Below are 13927 nucleotides of genomic sequence, written 5' to 3'. Positions count from 1 at the left end.
TCCTGGAATAAACCCCACTTGATCATGGTGTATGATCCTTTTAATGTGCTGTTGGATTCTGTTTGCTAGTATTTTGTTGAGGATTTTTGCATCTATGTAAATCAGTGATATTGGCCTGTAGTTTTCTTTCTTTGTGACATCCTTGTCTGGTTTTGGTATCAGGGTGATGTTGGCCTTGTAGAATGAGTTTGGGTGTGTTCCTCCCTCTGCTATATTTTGGAAGGATTTGAGAAAGATGAGTGTTAGCTCTTCTCTAACTGTTTGATAGAATTCGCCTGTGAAGCCATCTGGTCCTGGGCTTTTGTTTGTTGGAAGATTATTAATCATAGTTTCAATTTCAGTGCTTGTGATTGATCTGTTCATACTTTCTATTTCTTCCTGGTTCAGTCTTGGCAGGTTGTGCCATTCTAAGAATTTGTCCATTTCTTGCAGGTTGTCCGTTTTATTGGCATAGAGTTGCTTGTAGTAATCTCTCATGATCCTTTGTATTTCTGTAGTTTCAGTTGTTACTTCTCCTTTGTCATTTGTAATTCTATTCATTTGAGTCTTCTCCGTTTTTTCTTGATGAGTCTAACTTATGATTTATCAATTTCGTTTATCTTATCCAAGAATCAGCTTTTAGTTTTATTGATCTTTGCTATTGTTTCCTTCATTTCTTTTTCATTTATTTCTGATCTGATATTTATGATTTCTTTCTTTCTTAACTTTGTGGGGATTTTTGTTCTCCTTTCTCTAATTCCTTTTGGTGCAAGGATAGGTTCTTTATTTGAAACTTTTCCTGTTTCTTAAGGTAGGATTTTATTGCTATAAACTTCCCTCTTAGAACTGCTTTTGCCTCATCCCATAGGTTTTGTGTCATCTTGTGTCCATTGTCATTTGTTTCTACGTATTTTTTGATTTCCTCTTTGATTTCTTCAGTGATCACTTCGTTATTAAGTGGTGTACTGTTTAGCCTCCATGTGCTTGTATTTTTTACAGGTCTTTTCCTGTAATTGATATCTAGTCTCATAGCATTGTGATTGGAAAAGATACTTGATACGATTTTAATTTTCTTAAATTTACCAAGGCTTGCTTTGTGATCCAAGATATTATCTAACCTGGAGCATGTTCCAGTTGAACTTGAGAAAAATGTGTATTCTGTTGTTTTGGGGTGGAATATTCTATAAACATCAGTTAAGTCCATCTTGTTTAATGTATCACTTAAAGCTTGTGTTTCCTTATTTCTTTTTCATTTTGGATGATCTGTGCATTGGTGAATGTGGGATGTTAAACTCCCCTACTATGAATGTTTTACTGTCCATTTCCCCTTTTATGGCTGTTAGTATTTGTCTTAGGTATTGTGGTACTCCTCTGTTGAGTGCATAATTTTTAACAATTGTTATACCTTCTTCTTGGATTGATCCCTTGATAATTATGTAGTGTCCTTCTTTGTCTCTTGTAATAGTCTATATTTTAATGTATATATTTTCTGATATAAGAATTGCTACTCCAGCTTTGTTTTGATTTCCATTTGCATGGAATAACTATTTCCATCCCCTCATTTTCAGTCTGTATGTGTCCCTAGGTCTGAAGTGGGTCTCTTGTAGACAGCATCTATATGGTTCTTGTTTTTGTATCCATTCAGCCAGTATGTGTCTTTTGGTGGGAGCATTTAATCCATTTACATTTAAGGTGATTGTCGATATGTATGTTCCTGTTCCCATTTTCTTAATTGCTTTGAGTTTGTTATTGTAGGACTTTTCCTTCTCTTGTGTTTCTTGCCTAGAGAACTTCCTTTAGCCTTTGTTGTAAAGCTGGTTTGGTGGTGCTGAACTCTCTCAGCTTTTGCTTGTCTGTATAGTTTCTAATTTCTCCATCAAATCTGAATGAGATTGTTGCTGGGTAGAATAATCTTGGTTGTAGGTTTTTCTCCTTCATCACTTTAAATATGTCCTGCCACTCCTTTCTGGCTTGCAGAGTTTCTGCTGATAGATCAGCTGTTAACCTTATGGGGATTCCCTTGTATGTTATTTGTTGTTTTTCCCTTGCTGTTTTTAATATATTTTCTTTGTAGTTAGTTTTTGATAGTTTGATTAATACGTGTTTTGGCCTGTTTCTCTTTGAATTTATCTGGTATAGGACTCTCTGTGCTTCCTGGACGTGATTAACTATTTCCTTTCCCATATTTGTGAAGTTTTCAACTCTAATCTCTTCAGATATTTTTCCAGTCCCTTTCTTTTTATCCTCTTCTTCTGGGACTCCTGTAATTCGAATATTGGTGTGTTTAATGTTGTCCGAGATGTCTCTGAGACTGTCCTCATTTCTTTTCATTGTTTGTTTTTATTCTGCTCTGCAGTAGTTATTGCCATTATTTTATCTTCCAGGTCACTTATCAGTTCTTCTGCCTCAGTTATTCTGCTATTCATCCCTTCTATAGTATTTTTTATTTCCTTTAATATGTTGTTCATCATTCTTTGTTTTCTCTTTATTTCTTCTACATCCTTGTTAAATGTTTCTTGCATTTTCCCTATTCTATTTCCAAGATTTTGTATCATCTTTACTATCATTATTCTGAATTCTTTTTTCAGGTACACTGACTCTTTCCTCTTCATTTTTTAGGTCTGTTGAGGTTTTACCTTTCTCCTTCATCTGCTGTGTGTTTTTCTGTCTTCTCATTTGGCTTATCATACTGTGTTTGGGGTCTCCGTTTTGCAGATTGCAGGTTTCCAGTTCTCATTGTTTTTGTTGTCCGTCCCCAGTGGCTAAAGTTGGTTCAGTGTGTTTTGTATGCTTCCTGGTTGAGGGGACTAGTGTCTGTGCTCTGGTGGATGAGGCTGGATCTTGTCTTTCTGGTAGGTAGGTCCACAACTGGTGGTGTGTTTTGGGGTGTTTGTGGCCTTATTATGGTTTTAGGCAGCTTCTCTGCTAATGGATGGGGTTGTGTTCCTGTCTTGCTTGTTGTTTGGCATAGGGTGTCCAGCACTGTAGGTCGCTGGTCGTTGAGTGAAGCTGGGTGTTGGTGTTGAGAGGGAGATCTCTGGGAGATTTTCACCATTTGATATGGGAGGTCTCTTGTGGACCAGTGTCCTGAAGGTGGCTCTCCCACCTCAGAGGCATGGCATTGACTCCAGGCTGGAGCTCCAAGAGCCTTTCATCCACATAGCTCAGTATAAAAGGGAGACAAAGTAGAAAGGAAGAAAGAGAATAAAATAAAATAAAGATAAGGTAAAATAAAGTTATTAAAATAAAAAATAATTATATAGAAAAATAATTTTTAAGTAAAAAAAAAAAAAGCAAAAACAGACAGACTGAACCCTAGGTAAAATGGTGATAACAAAGCTATACAGACAAAATCTCCCACAGAAGCATACACATACACATTCACAAAAAGAAGAAAAGTGGTAAAAATAATATATCTTGCTCTCAACGTCCACCTCCTCAATTTGGGATGATTCGCTGTCTATTCAGGTGTTCCACAGATGCAGGGTACAGCAAATTTATTGCGGAGATTTAATCCACTGCTTCTGAGGCTACTGGAAGAGATTTCCCTTTCTCTTCTTTGTTCGCACAGCTCCAGGGTTTCAGCTTTGAGTTTGCCCCTGCCTTTGCGTGTAGGTTGCCTGAGGGCATCTGTTCTTCGCTCAGACAGGACTGGGTTAAAGAAGCAGCTGATTCTCGGCTCTGGCTCTCTCAGACTGGGGGGTGGGAGGGTTACGGATGCCGGGTGAGCCTGCAGCAGCAGATGCTGGTGTGATGTTGCACCAGCCTAAGGCGTGCAGTGCATTCTCCCGGGGAAGTTTTCCCTGGATCACGGGACCGTGGCAGTGGCGGGCTGCACAGGCTCCCGGGAGGGGAGGTTTGGATAGTGACCTGTGCTAGCACACAGGCTTTTTGGTGTCTGCAGCGGTAGCCTTAGCATCTCATTCCTGTCTCTGTGGTCTGCGCCAGTAGCTGCAGCTCGTGCCCATCTCTGGAGCTCCTTTAAGCCATGCTCTTAATCCCCTTTCCTCGCCCACCAGGAAAAAAATAGGGAAGAAAAAGTCTCTTGCCTCTTTGGCAGGTCCAGACTTTTCCCTGGACTCCCTCCGTGCTAGCCGTGGTGCAGTAACCCCCTACAGGCCTTGTTCAGGCTGTTAACCTCAGTCCTCTCCCAGCGCTCTGACCGAAGCCCGAGCCTCATCTCCCAGCCCCCGCCCGCCCCAGCGGGTGAGCACACAAGCCTCTCAGTCTGATGAGTGCTGGTGCGCACCGATCCTCTGTGCAGGAATCTCTCTGCTTTACCCTCTGTACCCCTGTTGCTGAGTTCTCCTCCATGGCTCCAAAGCTTTCCCCCTCCGCCATCTGCAGTCTCCGCCCACAAAGGTGCCTCCTAGTGTTTGGAAACCTTTCCTCCTTCACAGCTCCCTCTCACTGGTGCAGGTCCCATCCCTTTTATTTTGTCTCTGTGTTTTCTTTTTTCTTTTGCCCTACCCAGGTATGTGGGGCGTTTCTTGCATTTTGGTAGGTCTGAGGTCTTCTGCCATCATTCAATGGGTGTTCTATAGGAGCAATTCCACGTGTAGATGTATTTCTGATATATCTGTGGGGAGGTAGGTGATCTCCACGTCTTACTCTTCCACCATCTTCCTCCCAATCTCTGTTGGTTTCTTGTGATGTCTTTGTCTAATTTTGGTAACTGAGTAACAGTGGCTTTATAGAATGTGTTTGAATGTATTCTCTTCTATTCCATATTTGGAATACTTTTTGAAGATTTAGCATTAATTTTTAAAAATATTTTTTAGAAGTCACCAATGAAGTCATCTAGGCCTATATTTTTCTTTATGGCAAGCTATTAATTATTATTCAATCTCTACTTTTTTTTGTTGTTATTTTCATTGCTTTTTTTTTTAAACATCTTTTTTGGAGTGTACTTTTGGTTTATAATTGTCTTTAGTCAGTTTGTGTTATTTGTGTCTTTTTAGTAATTTGTCTGTTTCATCTAAGTCAAGTAAATTTTTAATATACTATTGTTTATAATATTCCCGTATAATCTATTTCTTTAAATTTGGTAGTTATATTCCTAATTATGAGAATTTGATTCTTTTGTTTTTTGCTTTTCAGTTTCTGTAAAGTTTTGTCAATTTTGCTGCTTTATCAGAGAACTATCCGTAGTTTTGTGGGTTTACTCTAATGTTTTTTATTCCCTATTTTGCTTATTTTCTCACTATTACTGATTTTTTTGTCCTTCCTTTGCTTGTTTTAGGTTCAACTTGCTACTTTCTAGTTTCTTAAACAGGTACATTAGGTTATGAATTTTAGATTGACTTTTTTATTGTAGATATTTTCAGCTATAAATTCACACTAAGCACTGTATTGATAAATGACATATGTTTCTTTTTTTCTTTTGATGTGATCCAATATTTTTTGATGTGGACCAATTTTTTTGATGTGGAATATGTTACAATATTGCTTCTGTTTTATGATTTGGTTTTTCAGCCAGGAGACATGTGGGATCTTAGTTACCCAATGAGAGATTGAATCCAGACTCCCACACCCCATCACATTGGAAGGCAAAGTCTCAAACACTGGGTCGACAGAGAAGTCCCCCATATGTTCTTGTATATGTGTTTTTGGTTCCTTTTTAACAATGTTTAATATCTAAAGAAATTTGTATTGAAGTATAGTTGATTTACAATGTTGTGTTAGTTTCAGGTGTACAGCAAAGTACAGCAAAGTGATTCAATTATATAATATATATATATATTAGTTTTGATTTTCATTTCTCTAACAATTGAAATGTTGAGTATCTTTTCATGTGCCTTTGGCCATCAGTTTGTCTTCTTTGGAGAAATGTCCATTTAGATTTTTCTGCCCATTTTTTGGGTTGTTTGCTTTTTTGATATTGAGCAATATGAGCTGTTTTTATATTTTAGAGATTAATCCCTTGTTGGTAACACAGTTTGTGCATATTTTATCCCATTCTGTAGGCTGTAGGTTTTCTTTTAATTTTGTTTATGATTTCCTTTACTGTGCAAAAGCTTTTGAGTTTAATTAGGTCTTATTTGTTTATTTTTGCTCTTATATCCATTACTCTATGAGACAGATCAAAATAAAAAATACTGCTTCAATTGATGTCAGAGAGTGTTCTGCCTATGTTTTCCTCTAGGAGTTTTATATTATCTGGTTTTAAATTTAGGTGTTTAATTCATTTTGAGTTTATTTTTTAAATGTTGTTCGAGAATGTTCTAATTTCATTCTTTTACATATAGCTGTCTATTTTTCTTTGCACCAATTATTGAAGAGACTGTCTTTTCTCCATTGTATATTCTTTCCTCCTTTGTCATAGATTAATTGACCATAGGTGTGTAGGTTTATTTCTAGGCTTTCTATCATGTTCCATTGATCTATATATCTGTTTTTGTGCCAATACCATACTCTTTTGATTACTATATCTTTGTAGTATAGTCTGAAAACTACTAGAGGTCATCAGTAAATTCAGTAAAGCTGCAGGATACAAAATTAATACACAGAAATCTGTTGAATTTCTATACACTAACAATGAAGTATCAGAAAGAGAAATTAAGGAAACAATACCATTTACCACTGCATCAAAAAGAATAAAATAACTTGGAATAAACCTACCCAAGGAAGTGAAAGTCCTGTACTCTGAAAACTATAAGACAATTATGAAAGAAATTGAAGAGTACACAAACAGATGGAAAGAGAGACCATGCTCTTGGACTGGAAAAATCAATATTGTCAGAATGACTGTATTACGCAAGGCAACCTATGGATTCAGTGCAATTTGTATCAAATTACCAATGGCCATTTTCACAGAACTAGAACAAAACATTTTAAATTTACATGGAGACACAAAAGACCCCCAAGGAGTCAAAGCAATCTTGAGAAAGAAAAATGAAGTTGGAGGTATCAGGTTCCCTGGCTTCCCTTTTACCATGTTTAAAAGGAACAAAAGCAAAAGAAGAGGGATCACACCTCCCTCTGGCAACAGCCAAAATTTTATTTATTTTTAAGGACTCATTTTAATAAATTTGGTCCACCTAGTAATCCCAGATAATAGCCTTATCTTTATGTTCTTAATCTAATTGCATCAACAAAGTCCCTCTTGCCATGTAAACTAACATATCCAGTGGTTTTGGGGATTAATAACATGAGCATAATTGGGGAGGAATTATAATATTCTGCCTATTGCAAATTATTTATTCTCAAAAAATTCAGTTTTGAATGAGATTACAAAGCAGGAAGAGTGTTATTATCTATCCACTCCCAAATTTTTATGTTGAAGCCCTAATACCAAATTTGATAACACTTGGAGGTGGGGTCTTCTGGATGTGATTAGGTTTAGAGAAGGCAGAGGCCTTATAATGAGATTAATTGTTTATAATAGGAGGAGTTCAGAGCTCTCACTTTCTCTACCATGTGAGGACAGAGCATGATATTGGTCATCTGTAAACAAGGAAGAGGGCTCTCACTTAACATCAGATTTCCAGCTCCTTGATCTTGGACTTCCCAGCCTCCAGAAATATGAGAAATAAATATTTGTTGTTTATGCCACCCAGTTTGTGGCATCGTGTTATAACAGCCTGAACTGACCAAGAAAGTAATTGGTGTCAGAAGTGCAGTACTGCTGTAACAAATACCTGAAATAGGGAAGTAGCTTTGGAATGGGTAACGGGTAGAAGCTGAAAGAATTTGGGAGTACATGCCAGAAAAAGCCAACATTGCCATGAAATTGCTGCTAATAGTGATTCTGGTGGGAGCTGAAAAAAAGGAAAGAGGAGAGCTGTAGAGAAATCTTCCATTTTCTTACAGAACACATAAATAATCAAGTAAAGAATGTTGGTATAAATATGGACAGTAAAGGACATTAAGATGAGGTCTCAGATACAAATAAGAAATATGTTATTGGACAATGGAAAAAAGGTCATCCTTATAATGAAGTGGCAAAGAACTTGCCTGAATTGCATTCATGTTCTAGTGTTTTGCAGAAGATAGTGAGGTAGTATTTGCAATCAATGAAATTAGATATTTAGCTAAATAAAGTTCTATGCAAAATATGAAGGAGTGGCTTGGTTCCTGTTGGCTGCTTATCGTAAAATGCAGGAAGAGGAGAATAAATTGAAGAAAAATATTTAAGGAAATAATAATAATAATCCCATAACTTAAAGATTTGGAAAACTATCAACAATTCCATGCTGAAAGAAAGTAAGAAAGAAAGAAAGAAAGAAAGAAAGAAAGAAAGAGAGAGAGAAAGAAAGAAAGAAAGAAAATGTATTTTGTTAGAAATGCTAAGGTGTAGCCAAGCAAACATTTGATGTGTATTGGTATGAGTGTGAAAATAATCAGCCACCCCACCACGAACACTACCAGCTTGAACTGAAGGACACTGAGATGGAATTTAATGAAGAAAGGGTAAGAATGTTGGACTTAGACTAGACAGCATGACAAAGATCTTCAGATGTGAACTTGCATATTCTTCAATTAAAGGGAAGAGTGGCTTCAAAGAAGATTCAGAAATAATCAAGGTCACCACCTCAATTTCAGGAGACCAGATAGCTTTCAACAAAAGCCTTTCTTCCTCAAGGCATAGGAGTCATGGAGGCAAGGTCACCCAGAATCTTAGCAGATTAACCTTCACCAGCAGAGCCATGGAGGCATGACCCCTGCCTAGCAGAGCCAGAGAGTGAAAGTGGTCCCTATAAAGAGTTACAGCTCCCCATTTATACCTGGGGTAATTTTGTTACCACAGTGGGCCTGGATGGCAGAGCATCAAACCAAAGAGGATTATTCTAGAACCTCACAATCTCATGGAATTTGCCTTGCTAGGTTTTGGACTTACTTGGAACCCATCACCCCTTATTTTCCTCCCTTTATGAATGGAAATGTCTATCATATACCTGTCCTACCATTGTATTTTGGAAGCACATAACTTGTTTGGTTTCACAGATTCACAGCTTGAGAGGAATTTTACCTCAGAATGAATCATACCTTGAGTTTCATTCCTATCTGATTTAAATAATACTTAGGTGAGACTTCGGATTTTAGATATTTGAGTTGATGTTGAAACTAGTTAAGACCTTTAGGACTGTTGGGGTAGAATTAATCTGTTTTGTATTTGTGAAGGGCATACATTTTGGGGACCAAAGGTAGAATGCTATGGACTGAATGTTTGTGTCCCTCTAAAATCATTATTCTGAAACCTGAACACCCAATGTAATAGTATTTGGAGGTGGGGCTTCGGAGATAATTAGACTTAGATAAAATTATGAGGGTGGGCCCCCATGATGGTATTAGTGCCTTTATAAGAAGTAAAGGAGACCAGAGCCCTCTCTTTTCTTCCATATGAAGATACAGGAAGAAAAGGCAGCCAACTCCAAACTAAGAACTGGTTTCCCATCAGACACCAAATCTAGCAGCACTTTAAGCTTGAACTTCTAAGCCTCCACAATTGTGAGAAATAAATATTTGTTGTTTAAGCCACCCAGTCTAAGTTATGTTGTTAGAGCAGCCTGAACTGCCTCAGATAAAGAGGAAGACAATACCTAGGTACTTTCTATATTTCTAATCACTGCTACCTTTGTGTATAATGTTTTGTATTCAATCTCTCATCACCCTCAATAGTTTTTTTTATTATGTTTACTATTGCTTTATAAGCTATTAAGATATTAGATTTAGACAGTGAGCCAGCTAAAAATGCGTGCAGCTAAACAAGAAGTGCTAGTGGTTGGATAGTGGTTGTTATTTTAAATATCTATATTAACAATATAGAGTTTTTAGTAGCTACTAATGTCCACTGAACTTTCTAGGGAAGATAAGTTTGAGACAATCATGAAACAAGGAGGTAAATATAAAAATATTAGAATGAAGACATTTTGTAGCCATGCAGAGATTAGATTGCCATAAATTACATTTCTTTTCTAAATGATAATGGGGCTTGTGGTTTTGTGTTGTATCCAGGCATAAATTTAGATGAAACATAATTGATACTTGGCTATATTTGTATCAACTAAAATGTTGTATGATGATTATGGGACCTATGGTTTGAAGCTGTTAGTGGGGGCACCCTTATACCTCTAGGGAAAAAAAAAACTAATGAAGTCACTACACCCTTATTAGGATAGCCAAAATCCAGAACACTGATAACATCAAATGCTGGTGAGGATGTGGAGCAACAGGGCATCTCATTCATTGCTGGTGGGAATGTAAAATGGTACAGTCACTTTAGAAGATAGTTTGGGAGCTTTTGCAAAACTAAACATACTTCTACCATATGAACCAGCAACTGTGTTCCTTGTTATTAACCCAAAGGATCTGAAAGCTTATGTCCTTACAAAAATCTATACATGGATGTTTATAGCAGGTTTATTCTTAACTGTCGATCTGTGGAACTAACCAAGTATGCCCTTCAGTAGGTAAATAAATAAATAAACTTCAGTACACGCAGACAATGAAATTTTATCTAGCACTAAAAAGAAATGAGCTACCAAGTCACAAAAAGGTATGGAAGAAACTTAAATGCATATTACTAACTGAAAGAAGTCCATTTGAAAAGGATATGTACTGTATGTTTCCAATAATATGACATCTGGAAAATGCAAAACTATGGAAGTAATAAACAGATCGGTGGATGCCAGGAGTCTAAGAGAAAGAAGGATTGAATAAGCAGAGCGAAGAAGATTTTTAGGGCAGTGTAACTACTCTGTATCATATTATAATGGCAGATACATTTGTCCAAACCCATAAAATGTACAACACCAAGAGTGAATTCTGATGTATACTATGGACTTTAAATGATAATTCTTTGTCAATATAGGTTCATCAATTGTAACAAATGTACCACTGTGGTGGGAGATATTGATAATGAGAGAGGCTATGCATGTGTGGGGGCAAGAGGTATGGGAAGAGGTATGTGTGGGAAATCTCTGTAACTTTTGCTCAATTTTGCTGTGAACCTAAAATTGCTCTAAAAATAAAGTCTTTAAAAAGGAAAAAAAATATACACAAGCAGTAACATAAGCTTGAATATGTTTTATTATTTTGACCATATTTTAAATGGTTTTATATAAAAATGAAATTCTGGTTTGTGGAATAAAAATAAATAATGATGGGCTATTGACCAGTGGAAAGGTCACATAGAGTAATCGTACCTGTAAAAATTGTTTTTACAACAATCTTTTTCCTAACTAAGTAGATTAGCCAAATCCTGTTTATTTGCATTGTATGTCTTGTAATCATTAGAACAGTGCTTCCCAATCTTCAGTGAATATAGGAAACTCCTGGGGAGCTTGTTAAAGTGTCAATTTCTGGACCTGGTCCTCTCAGAAATTCTGATTCCCTGCTTGAGAAGCACTTTCTTAGGCTACCAAGATTATTGACATTTGTAAATTTTCAGAAGAACAAGCCATATATGGAAAAATGCATAGTTTGATATACACTTGAAAGCTATGCTTAAAGGCCAAAGAGAAATTTTAAAGCACTTTAATAGATTTTATGACATTTTAAAGCAAATAGACAAATATCCTAATAGTCCCTTCCTAAGGAGAAAAGTTCTATTCTCTACAATTGTCAACTGAGATGCATTAGAGTCCCATAGACTAGTTTATGTATTACATATTTTAGTTTTTTGTTTTTATTGTAAAAGAGGAATCAAACATGGAAATTTTAGTACAGATTTGTATCAAATAAAAATGTCATGACAAAGGAGTTTGCTAAGTTGATATTTTAAATAGAAACCTCTAACTTCTATTACCACTTTGATGACTCCTTAAAACTCAGAGATAGACTAGGAAGTATAGCATGAACTTTCCCTCTCAACTTTCACAGGCTTACCTAAGAAATTTGTCCAATAATTTCTTAACAATTTCAAGACAAGAAAACAAATGGTTGTGCCTATGAATTGATTGTGTGTTACTGAATATCTCCCTGAAGTTAATTGAAAATGAGTTCATTATCTATAGAAGGTGACTGTACGGAATTTTTATTACCTAAGAATGGTAATACTTCTTTTGCAAAGTAACACTGAAGTACTATAGGGTAAACACAAGGCTTACAATAAAGCAGTTTTTTTTAACTATCTTATCATCTATATTTTCTAGTTAGATAACAAGAAAGTGCTTATAATTACACCACCACAGAGCCAGTACTCTAATTCTTTCATATTTCCCTTTTGTTGACCTTCTGAGATATTTACTGTTTAGCATTAGTTTGCTTTTGTAAGAAAATAACAACTTTTGTTCATTAAAATTATTGTACACTCATTTTATTGTTGCATGGTTTGTCTAGTTCTTTTCTATTGGCATTGTGCAGGCTCTACCGAAGCAAAATTTAGTCATTTCAGAGAGTTGAAAGGAAACAATCTCTTATAGGTCAAATCCAACATTATCATACGTAAACCTCATTTTCTATGGAATGTCTTCCTGTTTCTACCTCATTAATTGAATGAAACCTATTTTCACATTCTGGTAGGCATCACTGTTCTCCAATTAATGGAATGGTATCTTTAGAAAAGAAAAGACAAAAAAGAAGATAAAAACAGTAATTAGGAATATATAATGCAATGCACTAATTTTCCAGAGTAATAGGATAAAAATATCAGCCACAACAACTATAAGCTAAATTAGGAAAGATAAATTGAGATAAGTTAGTTTTCTTAAATACCAAATCACTTGTTTACTAAAATCTACTAAATATTTAGTAGGGAATACAGATTTTTTTCCCACCTTAATTAAGTCACCCTAAATTTGAAAAGAAAAGGGTTTTATATTGAAATCAAATAACCAAATAGAGTACTCTCTGCCTTTTTCTCTGTATGATGGAAAACTCAATTCATTTTGTTCTTTACAAAATAAGTACCTGCCAATCTATAGAATCATAGTTACCTAACCATGAGGCACCCTGACACATCATCCAGATTCACACTCATTCATTTTTTTCTAAGCCTTCTTAACAAAGCCCCAGTAGCCCTGTGTGTATAATGAGAATGGCCTAAGAAGTATGGACTAGCCCAAACTTCAAGACAGAGAACCAAGGGTTGTCTCCACTTGCCCACAGAGATAGTACCTCTTTGAAAAGAGCTCTTTGAAAATCCGCTGACACCTTTTAAAAACACAGGAAAAAAAAATCAAAACCTGATTCCTAGGAGAATGTGCAAGAACTTCATGTGCATAACTTCATGGATAGAGCAATAAGTCTTGGTTCCACCACTTGGTGACAATGATTATAATAATAACACATCACATTTACATAACACAGTGCTTTTGCATACATTATCTCAATTGCTATACAACTAAAAACCACTCTATACCTTTTGTATTCCAGGATTGACCTATTTATGAAAACATAGCTTCCTGAAACAATGGATCATATTAACCATATTAACATAAGAAACACATATCGAATTAGACCCTATGTCTATATAATCTTTTGTGTCTGAGAGATGGCAAATCTTTGCTGCAAGTGCAGCAAAAGTCACTACTGCATACCAAACAAACCACATTTCCTTTGATAATCTATTATGGCTTTGCCATCTATGAATTTATTTAAACTATTAATGAAGCTATTTTAATTTAAGCTTATATCTCCACTTGGTATCCTGATTTGAAACATTTTTCACACTGGGTAGAGAAGTAGTTCTGGTATTTGTCTTTTGAAATTTCTGATACATTCACATGGTTCAAAACAAAAAGTTACACAACGGTGTAAAGTAAAACAAAACAAAACAGTATTTCTCCTCCCCAGTCTCTATGCTACAGCCATCTAAATCTCCTCTTCAAAGGTAGCCACAGTAGTCTATTCCTAGTTTCGCTTCACTGAGATAATATGTGTATGTTTAAGCAAACACACAGGCACAATTATTTTTAGTACAAATGCTATCAGCCTCACTGCTCTGTTTCTTGCCTTTTCCACTTAACAATATATTTTTGAGATAATTCCCCTTATAAGTAGAAAA

Source organism: Phocoena phocoena, chromosome X, assembly GCF_963924675.1.
Source record: "Phocoena phocoena chromosome X, mPhoPho1.1, whole genome shotgun sequence".
NCBI lineage: Eukaryota > Metazoa > Chordata > Mammalia > Artiodactyla > Phocoenidae > Phocoena > Phocoena phocoena.
Note: the sequence above shows the minus strand (reverse complement) of the source record.